Source organism: Manihot esculenta, chromosome 11, assembly GCF_001659605.2.
Source record: "Manihot esculenta cultivar AM560-2 chromosome 11, M.esculenta_v8, whole genome shotgun sequence".
Taxonomy (NCBI): Eukaryota; Viridiplantae; Streptophyta; class Magnoliopsida; order Malpighiales; family Euphorbiaceae; genus Manihot; species Manihot esculenta.
This window is the reverse complement of record NC_035171.2, coordinates 5,277,844-5,292,772: the sequence shown is the minus strand read 5'-3', so window position 1 is coordinate 5,292,772 and position 14,929 is coordinate 5,277,844.

Here is a 14,929-nt window from a genome sequence, read left to right as displayed (position 1 = left end):
GTTCTACAAGCTCATCGAAGAAGGGCTGCAGTTAGAGTTGTCGGGTACAGGTGCCTTGTTGGCTCAGATGAAGGTGACACCCGTGTTCCTTGAGCAAGTTGCTCAGAAACAGCATGAGGACCCCGAGTTAGTGAAGATTGCCAGGACTGTTCAGTCAGGCAATGATAGTGAGTTCAGATTCGACAGTAAGGGGATTCTCCGCTATGGGAGTCGATTATGTGTACCAGACGACATAGGGCTAAAAGGAGACATTATGAGAGAGGCTCATAATGCAAGATACAGCATTCACCCCGGGGCCACCAAGATGTATCAAGATTTGAAGAAAGTTTATTGGTGGCCAGCAATGAAGAAAGAAGTGGCACAGTTCGTGTCAGCCTGCGAAGTGTGTCAGAGGGTGAAGCTGGAACATCAGAAGCCAGCTGGAATGCTTAACCCGCTACCTATTCCAGAATGGAAATGGGAAAACATAGCTATGGACTTCGTAGTAGGGTTACCGGCGGCGTCCAACAGAGTGGACTCCATATGGGTGATTGTGGACAGACTCACCAAATCTGCTCACTTCATTCCTGTCAGGAGTGGCTATTCTGTGGACAAGTTGGCGCAGGTGTATGTGGACGAGATCGTCAGGCTGCATGGGGTTCCCGTTTCGATAGTGTCAGATAGAGGGCCCCAGTTCACCTCCAGGTTTTGGCGGAGTCTGCAGAATGCCATGGGTACTAGGTTGGATTTCAGTACTGCCTTCCACCCCCAGACTGATGGACAGTCAGAAAGAACCATCCAGACTATCGAGGATATGCTCAGAATGTGTGTGCTGGACTTTGGCGGTTCTTGGAGGCAGCATCTACCTTTGGTGGAGTTTGCCTACAATAACAGCCATCATGCTAGCATCGGGATGGCTCCATATGAAGCTTTGTACGGAAGGAAGTGCAGATCACCTGTTTGCTGGGAGGAAGTTGGAGAGAAGGCCTTGGCAGGGCCTGAGCTAGTAGAGATTACCAGCAGGGTGGTACCCATAATCAGAGAAAGAATCAAGACTGCTGCAAGCAGACAGAGGAGTTATGCAGACATCCGCAGAAGGCAGTTAGAGTTTCAGGAGGGGGATCTGGTATTGCTTAAGGTGTCTCCAATGAAGGGAGTGGTTCGCTTCGGGAAGAAAGGTAAACTAGCCCCACGATACATCGGACCCTTTGAAATCTTGCAAAAGATTGGGAATGTGTCGTACAAGCTAGATTTACCTGCTTCAATGGCAAGAATCCATCCGGTTTTCCATATTTCGATGTTGAGGAAGTTTGTGTCAGATCCGAGCAAGGTTCTTAGTGAACCTGATGTAGAGGTCCAAGAGGATCTCACCTATGTTGAACAGCCAGTACGGATCATAGACACGCAGATCAGAAAGTTAAGAAACAAGGAAATCCCGATGGTAAAAGTCCTGTGGAACCACCACAACTTGGAAGAATGCACTTGGGAGACACGGGAGTCTATGCTCCAGCAGTACCCTCAGCTCTTTTAAGGTTAGATCCCTATGTGTTGATGTGCTTAGTATGTATGTTATATGTTTGCCATGTTATGTGTTGTTTGGTGAACATTCGGGGACGAATGTTCTTAAGGGGGGAAGAATGTAATACCCGGCTAGACTCCGGTATCGGAATTCCTACCGTCCGGTGGAATCCCGGATGTCGGAAACCTCTAGAAGGGTAAAACCATGTTTTATAAAATGTTTTTAATGTATTTTATGTTTTTAAGCAAAAAGGAAATTGAGTTTTGAATGAAAAAGACCAAAGGAGGCTTTGCCAGGTTCGGCCGCCGAAAGTGAGGTTCGGCCGCCGAACATGGTGGGGTTTTGGGAGCGCTTTAGGCCTCCGAAAGCCTTGTTTGAAAGACTCAAGGTTCGGCCGCCGAACCTCATGTTCGGCCGCCGAACATGCATGAGGTGTGGGGGCACGTTAGGCCGCCGAAAGGTGGCAGAACCAGCCCTATAAGAGACCCCGTGACCGAAACAGGCGAGGTTTTCTCTCCCATTTCGGCCGACGGTAAGCTTTAGCCCTCCTATGGTCATTTTAAGTGTTTTTCCTCAAATCCTTTAGATCTTAACAAGTTACATCTTGTTTTTGAAGAGTTTTAAAGTTTAAGCAAGTTTTGGAGCTTTGAGGTTCAAGAACCCGAATCTCCCCGTCTTCGAGCTAGGATCGTTTCTCTCTCGATCTTCAAGAGGTAAGAGCCGATCTCTAGTTCTATATGTGTTTTAAGTAAGTTTTATGCAAGTTTTTTGGGGTAGAAATGCATGAGTAGGCTTGATGGGTTTTTATGAGAAATCCATGGTTTTAATGTGTGTTTATGTGCAATGTGGCTTGCTTGTGTGTTGTAGTTGGGGTTTAAGCTTGTTGGAGGCCCCTAGGAGCTTGCATGCTTGTGTATGAGTGTTGTAGAAGAGTTTTATGCATGTTTAAGAAGTTTGGGAAACTTGGAGGCAAGAGGAGCCAAGTTTCTGCCCTTGGCAGAAACCAGGTTCGGCAGCCGAAGGGAGTTTCGGCCGCCGAACATGGCTTGTGAGGCAGCTTTAGGCTGCCGAAGCCTGCCCCCGAAAGTTGGAGTTTCGGCTCTGTCCGAGACTTTCGGCCGCCGAAGGTGCCGCCGAACATGCATGAGTTTCGTCTCTGTCTGGGAGTTTCGGCCGCCGAAGGTGCCGCCGAACCTGCCTGACTTTCGGCTCTGGAGGGACTTTCGGCCGCCGAAGGTGCCGCCGAAAGTGCCCTTCCCAGCCTTTTCTTGCATGTTTTCTAGGGATGTTTTGAGGTGTTTTTAGGAGGTTTTTGGGGGTATGTTTAGAGTTATGTTCTTGTTGTTTGGTGCCTCATTTGAGTCCACCTGTGTAGGTTCGGACCCGAGGACCCGAGACCCCCGGTTGTGAGATAGTCTTTCAGAGTCCGTCGTTAAAGCTTCGGTCACCAGGTGAGTGGGATTATTCCCTAAGTTTTTAAGTAATGAATAAATGAATAAATGAATAAATCTGATAGCATACTCATGCATCATTAATGCCATGCGATGTTTCAGGATGTTTGCATTAGAAATTCACGAATATGTTGCATTGCATAATTTGATGTTGATGTGGATGGTTGTTGGATGATCCATAGTCCTCTGATGTTATGTTATGATGATATGTTATGGATGACCAGCGAGGCCCATTCTACACCCCTGGTACTATGTAAGAGAAAGTCCAGTGAGGCCCATTCTACGCCCCTGGCACTTGGAATGTTATGTTATGTTATGTAAGAGAAGGTCCAGTGAGGCCCATTCTACGCCCCTGGAATTTGGAGATGTTGAGGACTAATGGTGACAATACCATCCTTTATGTGATTAAATGTGATGTGTTGCATTTCATGAAAGCATGTAAAGTAAAAGTTATGTTACTTAATGTTAATAATAAAATGAATAATAATATACCTAAAAAGTGTGGAATTAAAGCAAATGCTAATAATAAAATGAATAATAATATACCTAAAAAGTGTGGAATTAAAGCAAATGCTAATAATAAAATGGAGAATAAAATACCTAAAAATGGAGGAATTAATATCATGTTTTTTTACTTTTGCTCACTGGGCTTTTTAGCTCACCCCTCTCCCCTAACCCCAGTCTTGCAGGTGCAGAGTAGATAGAGAAGTCAGCAAGAGTAAGAGAAGTCTCTGTAATAGCATAGAAATGGACATGGTTTATTCATAATGTAAAAGTATGTTATGTAATGTAATGTAAGTTTTATAGTGTGCTTGACTAGAGTCTGTTGTAATCCCTTAAATACATGAGATAAATGTTTTATGATGGTTATGTAACCCAAGCCTGCTATATGTTATGTACCCCATTGGAGTATTTGTTGAGGACTCCAATGAGGGGATTATGTTATGTTTATGCATGCACAGGCTAGGCTGGGTAAAGAAATGTGTAAATGAAAGAAAAGTTTAAATTTTTTATGTATGTTTTGGTTCATGTATGGGATTAAACAGGTTCACAGGATGTATGTTTGGCTTGCTACGGGTTCTGGCGGCCTTAAGCCGACCTGAATCCTAGCGCCGGTAGCGGTTCGGTTTCCGGGTCGTTACAGAGTGGAACTAAACTAAATCTTTTAAATTGAGAAATTAAATGTTTTATCATGTTTCATGCATCATGAATATGTATAGGTTGTTGCACTAGAACCACGAAGATGTTGCATTGCATCGATACTTGTTGATGTGGGTAAATGCTGGGTCAGGCATATGATACTGACCAGAAGAAGGCAAGGAGATATGCCATAAGGCTTCATCCTAGGTATTTCTCCTTGATCCTTCCAGTGGAAAAAGAGAGTTTTCACTCTATAGTGGATGCAGCCAGGAAAATGGAGGCGAGTGCCATTATTCAAGGAATAGTTAAACAGCCCAAGGCACAGTCTTCAGGTTCCAGGATGGAGACTTCTTCTCAGAGTACAGCAGCCACAGGCAAGAAGAGATGGGATAAAGCGAGAGGAAAAAGGGGAAAGTTCTGGAGCAGAGTTAAATCAGGTCTGGGAATGGGTAGTAGTTCAAGTTCAGATGCAAGCAGTGCAGTATGCAAGAGATGTGGGAAAATGCATAGAGGAGCTTGTTTGTTGGGATCTACAGCTTGCTATAAGTGTGGGCAAGAAGGGCATTATGCACGAGAATGTCCTCATGCGACTTTGGTTGCACCATCCCAGCAGATGACATCTGGCAGTGTTGCACAGCCAGCAGCTCCGATTGTACCCCAGAGTAGTGGTAGAGGAAGAGGAAGAGAGTCAGCCTCTTCATCAGGGATGGGTTCCCGAGGTGCAGGTCGGTCAGCCCCAGCACAGATTTTCACCATGACTCAACAGGAGGCAGACACTTCGAACACAGTGGTGTCAGGTAATCTCATCATTGGGTGTTCAGAGGTGTATGCTTTGATGGACCCCGGTGCTTCTCACTCTTTTATTTCTTTAAGAGCCGCAGAGAGATTGGGTTTGATAGTCTCCGAGTTAGAGTGTCCTCTTTGGGTTAGTGGACCCAGATGTGACCCATCATTGGCAGAGTCAGTCTGTCGGTTCAGTCCAGTCTGTATAGAGAGTAGATACCTTCCAGCTGACCTGGTGGTTCTAGAGTTGACAGATTTTGATGTCATCCTAGGGATGGATTGGTTATCTACGTATAATGTTGCCTTGAACTGCAGAGACAAGGTAGTTAGTTTCAGAGACCAGGATGGGTTCGAGTGTGTCTTCAGAGGAGATAGGAGGGGGACACCTAAAGGGATGATATCAGCCCTTCAGGCTCGTAGGTTGTTGAGGAGAGGATGTCAGGGGTTCCTAGCTCATGTGAGAGAGCTAGACAGTCAGGTTAGGGAACCGTCCTCGGTACCAGTGGTTAGAGAGTTCCCAGACGTGTTTCCTGAAGATCTTCCAAGACTACCACCTGATAGGGAAATAGAGTTCGAGATTGAGTTGATGCCTGGTACCAGACCGATCTCTATTCCTCCCTACAGGATGGCACCAGCGGAGCTGAGAGAGCTGAAAGAGCAGTTACAGGAGTTGGTAGACAAGGGTTTCATCCACTAGAGTACCTCACCCTGGGGTGCTCCAGTACTGTTTGTCAGGAAGAAGGATGGATCTCTTAGACTTTGTATCGACTACAGGCAGCTGAACAAAGTCACTACCAAGAACAAGTACCCCTTACCCAAGATCGATGATCTATTTGACCAGCTGGCAGGAGCAGGTTGTTTTTCTAAGATAGATCTGAGGTCCGGGTATCATCAGTTAAAGATCAGGGAAGAGGATGTACCGAAGACCGCTTTCAAGACTAGATATGGGCACTATGAGTTCCTGGTAATGCCGTTCGGGTTGACTAACGCCCCTACAGCATTCATGGATCTCATGAACAGGGTTTTCAGAGAGTACCTGGATCACTTTGTAATTGTCTTCATAGATGATATTTTAGTGTACTCCAGGAATGTAGAGGAACATGCCCAGCATTTGAGAATAGTCCTGCAGACTTTGAGAGAGTATGGCTTGTATGCCAAGTTCTCTAAGTGCGAGTTCTGGCTGAGGAGCATTTCCTTTTTGGGACATGTAGTATCAGATGAAGGTATAGCAGTGGACCCCAAAAAGGTAGAGGCAGTAGCCAACTGGCCTACACCCACTACAGTGACTGAGATTAAGAGTTTTCTGGGTTTGGTAGGTTACTATCGGAGGTTCGTTCAGGACTTCTCGAAGATAGCTGCTCCTATGACCAGACTGACCAGAAAGAATCAGAAGTTCTTATGGTCTGAAGAATGTGATGAGAGTTTCGAGGAGTTGAAGAGACGTTTGACTTTGGCACCGGTGTTAGCTCTGCCGATTAGTGATGAAGACTTCACAGTGTACTGTGATGCATCCCGAGTGGGATTGGGTTGTGTGTTAATGCAGAAAGACCGAGTGATAGCTTATGCTTCTAGACAGCTGAAGAAGCACGAGCTGAACTACCCGACACACGATCTGGAAATGGCAGCTGTTATCTTTGCACTTAAGATGTGGAGGCATTACCTTTATGGGGTAAAGTGTGAGATCTTCACGGATCATAAGAGTCTACAGCACATCTTGAGTCAGAGAGAGTTAAATTTGAGGCAGAGACGGTGGGTGGAATTGCTCAGTGATTATGATTGTAAGATCCAGTATCATCCGGGAAAGGCGAATGTTGTAGCCGATGCCTTGAGCCGGAAGTCACTAGGCAGTCTATCCCACATTACAGCAGAGAGAAGGCCGGTGGTGAAGGATTTCTACAGGCTCATGGATGAAGGATTACAGCTAGAGTTATCTGGTACAGGTGCATTGATTGCACAGATGTGAGAGTTACACCCGTGTTTCTAAAGCAAGTGGCTCTGAAACAGCACGAGGACCCTGAGTTAGTGAAGATTGCCAGGACTGTTCAGTCAGGCAACAGTGCAGAGTTCAGATTTGACAGTGAGGGGATTCTTCGGTACGGGCAAAGGCTATGTGTACCAGATGACAGTAGTCTGAAAAAGGACATTATGAGAAAAGCTCATAATGCGAGATATAGCGTTCACCCTGGAGCCACCAAGATGTATCAAGATCTGAGAAGAGTGTATTGGTGGCCAGCGATGAAGAGAGAAGTGGCACAGTTTGTGTCAGCCTGCGAAACATGTCAGAGGGTGAAGTTAGAGCACCAGAAGCCGGCTGGAATGCTTAACCCACTGCCGATTCCAGAATGGAAATGGGAAAACATAGCTATGGATTTTGTAGTGGGGTTACCGGCGACGTCCAACAGACTAGACTCCATCTGGGTGATTGTGGATAGACTGACTAAATCTGCTCACTTCATTCCAGTCAGGAGTAACTATTCGGTGGACAAGCTTGCGCAGGTGTATGTAGAAGAGATAGTGAGGCTACATGGAGTCCCTGTGTCGATAGTCTCAGATAGAGGACCTCAATTCACCTCCAGGTTTTGGCGGAGTCTGCAAGCTGAAATGGGCACAAGATTGGATTTCAGCACTGCTTTCCATCCACAGACGGACGGTCAGTCAGAGAGGACCATCCAGACCATAGAAGATATGTTGAGAATGTGTGTGTTAGACTTTGGTGGTTCTTGGAGGCAGCATCTACCTCTGGTGGAGTTTGCCTACAATAACAGCCATCATGCTAGCATAGGGATGGCTCCTTATGAAGCTCTGTATGGAAGGAAGTGCAGAACACCAGTTTGCTGGGAAGAGGTAGGAGAGAAGGCTCTTGCAGGGCCAGAGATTGTAGAAATTACCAGCAGACTAGTACCTATCATCAGAGAGAGGATCAGAACAGCTGTTAGCAGACAAAAGAGTTATGCAGACATCCGTAGGAAACAGATAGAGTTCCAGGAGGGGGATATGGTATTGCTGAAGGTGTCTCCAATGAAGGGAGTGGTTCGCTTTGGAAGGAAGAGTAAGCTAGCTCCACGATACATTGGTCCCTTTGAGATCTTGCAAAAGATCGGAAATGTATCGTATAAGCTGGATTTACCTGCTTCTATGGAAAGGATCCATCCGGTGTTTCATGTTTCTATGCTACGGAGGTTTGTGTCAGATCCGGGTAAGGTTCTCAGTGAGCCTGATGTAGAGATCCTAGGAGATCTCACCTATGTAGAACAGCCAGTACGGATCATCGACACCCAGATCAGAAGGTTAAGGAACAAGGAGATACCGATGGTAAAAGTTTTGTGGAACCACCACAATCTAGAGGAGTGCACCTGGGAGACACGGGAGTCTACGCTTCAGCAATATCCCTATCTGTTTTGAGGTTGGTTAGCTTTCCTCTTTTTCTATGTGCTTATATGTTTTATGTTATGTTAGGAACATTCGGGGACGAATGTTCTTAAGGGGGGGAGAATGTAATACCCGGCTAGAGTCCGGCATCGGAATTCCTGTAGTCCGGTGGAATCTCGGGTGTCGGAATTCTCTAGGAGGGTAATACATATGTTTTAAAAGTGTTTTAAGTTGGTTTTAATGTTTTAAGAGTTAAAGAGAAAGAGTTTTTTAATGAAAAGCAACAAGGGAGAAATGCAAAGGTTCGGCCGCCGAAGGTCACTTTCGGCCGCCGAACATTGCATGGTTTCGGCTTCACGTTCGGCTGCCGAAGGTGGTCTGGCCAGCCACCTATAAAAGGGCCAAAGGTCGGTGAGAGGAGGATATGTCTCCTTCACCCGCAGCCAAAGGTGAGTCCCAACCCTCTCCAAGTTGACTTTCATGTTTTTGATGTTTTTCACCAAATCTTTCAAGGTTTTAAGAGTTTTGGGATGTTTTGAAGGTTTTTAGCAAAAAGAGCAAAGTTTGGGAGCTTGGAGCTTTGGGAGAGATTTTCTTCATAACTCCACGTTAGGATCCTTCAACCTTGAGTTCTTCAAGGGGTAAGTGAAGATCCTAAGCTTCTAGTATGATTTTTGAAGGTTTTAAGAAGTTTGTATGGGTAGTATGCATGTTTAGGTTTAGATGGGGTTTTGGTGATCTTGGCATGTTCAAGTATGTTGAAGTGTTATTTGTGATGTTTGTTGAGGTTATAGGTTAGTTTTAGACCTCTTTATGCATGTTTTATGGCATGTGCTAGTTGGGAGTAGTTGTTATGCATGTTGTGAAGGTTTGGGGGAAAGTTTGCATGAAGCAGAGCAAGTCTCTGCCCTTTGGGAGAAGCCAGGTTCGGCCGCCGAAGGAAGGTTCGGCCGCCGAACCCCTTGTGGAGGCAGTTTCGGCTGCCAAAGCTTGCTTCCGAAAATTTGGACTTTCGTCTCTGGAGGCAAGGTTCGGCCGCCGAAAGTGTCGCCGAAGGTTGAGTTTCGTTTCTGGACGAGACTTTCGGCTACCAAAGGTGCCCCCGAAGGTTAGTAAGAGGACTTTCGGCCGCCGAAGGTAGAGGATTCGGCCGCCGAAAGTATGTGAGTTTCGTCTCTGGACAGGACTTTCGGCCGCCGAACCTGCCGCCGAAAGTGCTCTGTCCAGCCTTCTTATGCATGCTATGTGTGATTGTTTTAGGATCTTTTAGAGGGCTTTTGGGGGAGTTTATAGAGATGTTCTAGAGTTGGTTTGGTCCCTCATATGTGTCCATCTGTGTAGGAATAGATTAGAGGAACCAGAGTGGTCAGCAGTGAGCACTGCTACAGAACCTGCAGAGTTTATACAGAGTCAACCAGAGGTGAGTGGAACTAAACTAAATCTTTTAAATTGAGAAATTAAATGTTTTATCATGTTTCATGCATCATGAATATGTATAGGTTGTTGCACTAGAACCACGAAGATGTTGCATTGCATCGATACTTGTTGATGTGGGTAAATGCTGAGTGATCCAAACTAGTGACAGACAGGAAGACCAGGACCCCATTCTACGGCCTGGCAAATGATAGGAAGTCCAGGTGCTCCGTTCCGCCCTGGCAATGGTAAGTTAACAGGTGTTATATACACATATATATATATATGACAGGAAGACCAGGACCCCAGTCCACGGCCTGGCACGGAAATGTTACTGAAGCTAGTTTGGTGACAGGTTTACCCTTGATGTGGATTGTATGAGTTATGATGCATTTCATGAGACATTGTTTTGTCACCTGTTTTATAGTTCTGCTCACTGGGCTAGTATAGCTCATCCCTCTCCCCTAACCCCAGTTTTGCAGGTTCAGAGTCCAAAGAAGGGTGTCGGCAGGGTACAGAAGAAGAGAAGAGTTATGTAATAGTTTAGCTGGACATGTAATATTAAAGAGATAGCTTGTGATGAATAGTGTATAGAAATGTGCTTGACTATTATGGAGAGTTGTAGTCCTTTGAGTACATGATCCTTTTATGATGTAAATACTTTTATGGTATATGCATGAAAAACCAGGCTTAACGTTATATGAGATGACCCACCTAGAGCATAGATGAGAGCTCTAGCAGGGGTTTTACAGTATAGAAATAGTGCATGCATAGGTTAAGCCTTGGCAAAAGAAAAGTTTTAAATTTTTATAGAAAATGTATGATCATGTACAGGATTTCACAGGTACACAGAGGTCACAGCAGGCTTACTACGGGTCTAGGCGGCCTTAAGCCGATCTGGATCCTAGTGCCGGCAGCAGTTCGGTTTCCGGGCTGTTACAGAGTGGTATCAGAGCAGCTAGGTTCACATGATCGGACCTATATAGATAGAGATGGGCTCATAGAGTTTTGAGTAGGTTAAGCACAATAGGGAAAACATGTCCACTAGGATAGGATGTCAGTTCTGTCTTTACGATGAGGTGAAATGCCATGATTTATGCATGTGCATTGTGTTATTATGTGATGTATGCTGACATGTTGCTGATGTGCTATGTTGTGTTATGTGTTGTTTCCAGAGAGTAATCATGAGAGGAACTCGTCGATCCACAAGATTGACTAGAGTCCCATCTGAAAGAGAAGGTACAGCTGCTCGTCCTCCTGCTTTGCCAAGAGAAAGGGCACACAGGTCAGGCGGGGAAAGAACGTCAAGAGACCCTAGAAGGTCTTCTGACGAGAGCAGAATGGGAGTGAATAGAGGAGGAAGAGTAGAGGAAGTAAGAGAAGCTATGGAGGTTGATCAGGGTAGAGATGAAAGCATGAGTGTGGGAGGGTCGGAGGAAGGTATGGGGGAGTCCCAGGGAGGAGCACAGGGCTATGGTTATCCGATGGAGGGTACGTCGGATTACTCCAGCTATGCCCCATATCCACCGTATATGCCCTACATGCCTTATCCTACCTTCTACCCACCATATCAGATGTATACACCCCCACCTTATCATCCCAGTCCAGCACACCCTGAACCTCAAGAAACAGCACCTCCACCACCACCACCTGAACCAGCAACCCCTGTTGTGGAAGCACAGCCATCTAGTTCTTTCGGGGGAAGAAAAGTAAAGATGACAGAGTACTTGAAACTGGATGCTCCTAAATTCAACACGGGAGATGATCCATTTGAGTATCTCAGTGCGGTCAGAATGATCACAAGTGAGCTGGGAGCAGATGATTGTAGGGCCATTGAGATGGCAGGGTTCACTCTAAAGTGTAAGAAGGCCAGGGAATGGTTTAAGAGTTATGTAGAGCCCAGGATAGATAGTATGTCTTGGGAAGTGTTTGCTAACGAGTTCGCTGGTTGGGCTTTTCCTAACAGCTCCAGGGAAATGAAAGTGGTTGAGTTTGAGCAGCTCAGGCAAACAGAGGAGATGAGCGTGGATGAGTATACGGATAAATTCCTGGATTTGTTGCGGTATGTGGGTCAGGCATATGATACTGACCAGAAGAAGGCGAGGAGATATGCCATAAGGCTTCATCCTAGGTATTTCTCCTTGATCCTTCCAGCGGAAAAAAGAGAGTTTTCACTCTATAGTGGATGCAGCCAGGAAAATGGAGGCGAGTGCCATTATTCAAGGAATAGTTAAACAGCCCAAGGCACAGTCTTCAGGTTCCAGGATGGAGACTTCTTCTCAGAGTACAGCAGCCACAGGCAAGAAGAGATGGGATAAAGCGAGAGGAAAAAGGGGAAAGTTCTGGAGCAGAGTTAAATTAGGTCTGGGAATGGGTAGTAGTTCAAGTTCAGATGCAAGCAGTGCAGTATGCAAGAGATGTGGGAAAATGCATAGAGGAGCTTGTTTGTTGGGATCTACAGCTTGCTATAAGTGTGGGCAAGAAGGGCATTATGCACGAGAATGTCCTCATGTGACTTTGGTTGCACCATCCCAGCAGATGACATCTGGCAGTGTTGCACAGCCAGCAGCTCCGATTGTACCCCAGAGTAGTGGTAGAGGAAGAGGAAGAGGGTCAGCCTCTTCATCAGGGATGGGTTCCCGAGGTGCAGGTCGGTCAGCCCCAGCACGGATTTTCACCATGACTCAACAGGAGGCAGACACTTCGAACACAGTGGTGTCAGGTAATCTCATCATTGGGTGTTCAGAGGTGTATGCTTTGATGGACCCCGGTGCTTCTCACTCTTTTATTTCTTTAAGAGCCGCAGAGAGATTGGGTTTGATAGTCTTCGAGTTAGAGTGTCCTCTTTGGGTTAGTGGACCCAGATGTGACCCATCATTGGCAGAGTCAGTCTGTCGGTTCAGTCCAGTCTGTATAGAGAGTAGATACCTTCCAGCTGACCTGGTGGTTCTAGAGTTGACAGATTTTGATGTCATCCTAGGGATGGATTGGTTATCTACGTATAATGCTACCTTGAACTGCAGAGACAAGGTAGTTAGTTTCAGAGATGGTCAAGCATAATTTAGCCACATTTTTATTATATTTATTATTGTTTGTTTACACATTTTTCTAGCTTAATTTGTACTTTTGTCATGTTTTTGCAGAAAATGAAGAAATTGGAAAGTTAGAGAAAAAGTGAAGAAAAAGCTGGAAAAGTGATTGGGTCAAAGTGATTTGCCCAAATCACTCGCAGAAACTGGCCAAATCACTCGCAGAGACAAAGACAGAAACTGGACTGAATCCCAGAAAGCGATTGGGGCAAATTGAGCAAGTGATTTGCCCAAATCACTCGCAGAATCTGCCCAAATCACCTTGACAGCAGAACTTGACAGCAGAGGCGGGAAAACAGTTGGAAACCGAATTTTAAGTTTTCAGAAGTCCAAATCCAACTCAATCACTACCAAATCAATTCCAAGAGCCACGAAAGAGTTTCTCACTTAAGGAATTCAAGTTGCAATTAAATTCAACATCAAAAGAGGAATCACAAGTCAAATTAAAAAGGGATTTCAAAACCCTAGATGGATGAGACTCTCCAACTATAAAAGAGCAACCTCCAAACCAGCAAGGCATCATCTCTTTCAGCATCTGCCATCCTCGAAAATTCTCCAGCAACACAGCAGAAACTTTCCTTCTTTCTTTTCTTCTTTATTTTTGTGTATTTTAGTCACCATGAGTGGCTAAATTCATTATTTTCTAGCTGAAGTTTAGAACATTCAGATTTGTGATGAATTGGGAGGTTTAATACTCCATTGTTGAACTCTTGCTTGTTTCAATATTTATGCAATCTGATCTTTCTATAATTATTGCTTTGCTTTTAGAATCAATTAAGGCCTGTTGCTTTTAATTGCATAAGCAATATATTGTTTGAATGGTTTAGGTCCGTAATTGCTTAGATTGTTTAAACACATATTTAATCAAGTTGCATAATCTGAACTTGACCACGCGGTTGGCAAGGTTAGAGTTAGGTTTCTCTAAGTCTTCATGCAGTTAACAGTTGTTCGATGCCAAAGGCCCCAAGGACGTTCCTTGGCAACTTGTTAACTAGTGTTTGATTAGCAAACGTTTCCTAATCAAACTAGAATTAAGGAGGAATTTGGATTGTGAGAAGCGTCTTCCACATCCTAAACTAACTTATTGAAATAAATAAGAGTATCCAAGAAATCAATGATCAATTCTGAACAAATTGAATTAGACTCACACTTCAGCTAGAATCTCTTTCCCATTGATATTCTCACTTATTTAAATTATTCTTCTCTTTTGTTTTTAGCTTTTAACTCATCAAAACAAACCCCCCTCTTTTACTTACTTGTTATTACTTGCCTTAGTCATTATTAGGAAGATACTTGGTGTCAATTCCCTGTGGTTCGACCCTATTGCCACTATCTGCAAATTTATTTGTTGATTGATAATAGGTTATTTTTGACGGCTTCGACAACCGCCTATCAAAAATTGGCGCCGTTGCCGGGGAATTGATTTAAACTAACGTATTTTCCCTTTATGACCAGGTCTGGCCGTAAAGACACTCTTCTTTACGACCCTGAGATTGAAAAAACTCCCAAGAGCCTAAGGAAGCAAGCAAATTTGAGGAACCAAGCCTCAAAAGCATCTTCATCAACAACACCCTCTCACAGACCACCTACTGCCCCAGCTGAAGAAATTTCTGCACCAGCAGAAACTTCCATCACCACACCAGCTACCATTGAGTTTGCACCAGAAACTGAATTTCTGGATATGACAGAAAATCCAGCTATGGCAGCGCCACCTGCTGCACCTGTAGAAGCTGAAAATCAAGCTAGAAACTTGCTTGTACAAGTACCCCAGCCACGGGAAAGAACTCTCGGAGAGCTAGATGAACCAGAAGGAGACCAAGCACCCTTGTGCATTGAGTATCCCCCATTGACAGCACCTTTTGAGCTAAAGACAGGTCTGATCCATCTCCTTCCCAAATTCAGAGGCTTAGAAAATGAAGATCCTCACAAGCATTTGAAGGCATTCCATGTGGTGTGCTCCACCTTGAGACCCCAAGGTATTCCAGAAGAGGATATCAAACTTAGAGCCTTCCCTTTTTCCCTTGATGACTATGCCAAGGAATGGCTATTTTACTTGCCACCCGGATCCATCACATCATGGACTGATATGGTGAGAGCATTCTTGAGAAAATTCTTCCCAACCTCAAAAGCCATAGGCATCCGTCGAGAAATAAGTGGCATAAGGCAAAAGCACTCTGAAGACTTGT